Below are 2,500 nucleotides of genomic sequence, written 5' to 3'. Positions count from 1 at the left end.
AGAATCCTTCAGGATACTCATTTCTCACTTCAACGAGATGAACACGTTAACCTAAACATGATTTCCTATAAACATGACTTAAAATCTAACTCACTTACAAAAAGATCACACAAACGGCACAGGTGGTAAGGAGGAAAAGAGAAAATGAAGAAAAAACACATACCAAAGTCTAAGTCACGCGTGATTCAAGTGTCTCCCGCACAGCAGGTTCAGGAATACCAACTTTTCTGCGTTTCAGCGTTGCCTCCCACACTTGCAGGTGGCAATCAAAACTGACCGCGGCCGCAGAATACGTAGCTGGACACGTGTGCAGGAATTCTCAATAAAGATAATAATAAGTACAATGAGATAGAGCGCGTCCTGCCCGCCTGCCCCGGTACCTCACAGCCAATGTCACCCGCCGCGGGTTCATTCCCAGGGAGTAAACGTCCTTTTCTTCAATTTAATTCTCGACGTGTGAGAGCACGAGGGGCACAGGCTATACAAAGGTGCTCGGAGGCAAGCCAGTTAAGCAGGCGTGGCCCATGGTGTCATAAACGAAATAAGAAAGAAGGAAAGATAAGCAAGAGGGTATGTAGTTTCCAACCTTAGTGACAGGAAGTGGCTAGGAACGTATAAAAGTCACGTTACAAGGATTATAAGAAAGCCCATGTATAACAAGAATTTCATCTCAGTACACACAACAAACAAGACTTTTGCTTCATATCGGAATTGGCTTTACACAGTTACGACATATTTCCGCTCGGCATTATGCTGTTTCGTGTGTAATGTTCTTGTAGACATACTACCTTGACCAATACAAATTAGCTTGGCATAAGCAGTTAACGTTGGCAAGAGATCAAGTCTTAGGATCTGGCCCCACCCACGGAAGCTCAATGAGTGAGCGTGGCCACGAGATGTCTCCCCGGCAAACGCCACACTTGGAAGAAAATGCTTTTCGGAATCTTTTTTTTTCCGCCTTCTTATTCTCTCCTTTTTACTCTTTCGTGTTCGCTGACATATAAAACCTCGATAACAACGTGGACGTATCAACTAAGTGTTTGTGGGACAAACCTATGACCTTTTAAAATAAAACGTTGTTTGTCTTTATTCAGCTATGTTATGAATCATCAAGTAAACATGATGAATGTCGTGTTACAGATTTTAGTGGCAACTTATGCAACACAAAAACTAAAGACAAATAGACAGTGATTTTTGTTCACGGTCTCCTAACAAAACAGAGGAACACACATCAAACTCGGTATACAGAGAAGACGAGTGGCACTGATATATCATAATCCACTTGTAAATGAAATCATCCAGTAAACCCGGTGGAGAATCATTTAGTAAGGACCTCAAACATGTCACACATTTGACTTTCCACTCTTCTGGGTCTTCCCTACGAGAACATCCGAGCTACAATATTTATTATTATTAATTGATTAATTTGTTTATTATTATTTAATTTATTAATTTATTTATTTTTATTTACTAAATCATACCTATATAGGTCCGGTTATAGCTTAAAGATTATCCAAGAATTTTTTGGTCGCTTCACTCGCCTATCTTCCCATGCACTCCACAAGAAAAATCTTGAAATGACGGCCCAGGCCTGACAAACACTTCTGCTTCTGTGCAACAAAGCCTGGGCACACCTGCGTCCCCGTCTTTACTCTATCTTTGCGTGACGTATCCGCTTGATAAAGGATCACGTTCACGAATTTAAGTATTTTAGCTTAACTAATACTGAAATTATCCAAATGTTTGCGTGAGCATAAATATACATATACTTGCACTTAGATACTGAAGTGTGTGTGTGTGTATATATATATATATATATATATATATATATATATATATATATATGCCGTGTATTGTATAACCATTTTCCCAGTGATATTAATATTAATATCAAATATGTCACACACACACACACACACATATATATATATATATATATAGTATATATATAAATATATAGTATATATTTATATATGTATAGTATATATATTATATATATATGCACACACACACACAAACACATATATATATATGAAGACGAATATACTTTAATCAAAGAGAAATCCATTGCCAGGAAGTAGACGAAAATATAGACTGAGATTCTGAGAAGAATCCTGTCAAAGGCGTTTATCAGTAGAAAGAGTCCCTCTGCAATAAGTTCACGCACTGAACCAAGAAACTCAACCAGATACCTATAGAAATTCAATTTTATAGGAGTTGCTCGAGCAAGGAGGTGTTGCCATTCCCAGGAGGAGTGGGCCTTCGTAAAAAAATAGCTTGTCCGACGCAAGTACAAAAAATCTTAGGTATATAACTAAGTATAACTCATGTGTAGTGTTAAGTGTGCCTTTATATTATTAACATACATTGACACTACATTATTTATCAAGTTTTAACTGGCGCAAATCAATACGTGACACGCTCATGAGATGGCCCACCAATCACACACGTTGAAAACTAGAAACTTGCTGTGATATGTCTTTAGTCCAGTATGATAAAG

The 2,500-nt window shown here is 37.9% G+C and overlaps 1 protein-coding gene across 9 annotated transcripts in view; it reads right to left on the bottom strand.

Annotated features, from left to right (window-relative positions):
- LOC125031325 (ninjurin-2-like) overlaps positions 1-2,500 on the bottom strand; it is an 18,395-nt gene that overhangs the window by 15,838 nt on the left and 57 nt on the right. The window contains exon 1 of one of the 9 annotated variants that reach the window (XM_047622060.1): positions 2,439-2,500. This exon is cut by the window's right edge and continues 57 nt beyond it. The exons of 1 other annotated variant lie outside the window; for it this stretch is intronic. The gene's annotated coding sequence lies outside the window, so the exon portion shown is untranslated. Of the gene's footprint in view, positions 21-163; positions 721-788; positions 926-1,481; positions 1,635-2,192; positions 2,320-2,438 lie in introns of those variants that run through there. 7 more of the 9 variants (XM_047622097.1, XM_047622087.1, XM_047622068.1 and 4 more) reach the window with 7 other exon arrangements.

Source organism: Penaeus chinensis, chromosome 2, assembly GCF_019202785.1.
Source record: "Penaeus chinensis breed Huanghai No. 1 chromosome 2, ASM1920278v2, whole genome shotgun sequence".
NCBI lineage: Eukaryota > Metazoa > Arthropoda > Malacostraca > Decapoda > Penaeidae > Penaeus > Penaeus chinensis.
Note: the sequence above shows the minus strand (reverse complement) of the source record. Positions and strands in the feature narration are given on the sequence as shown.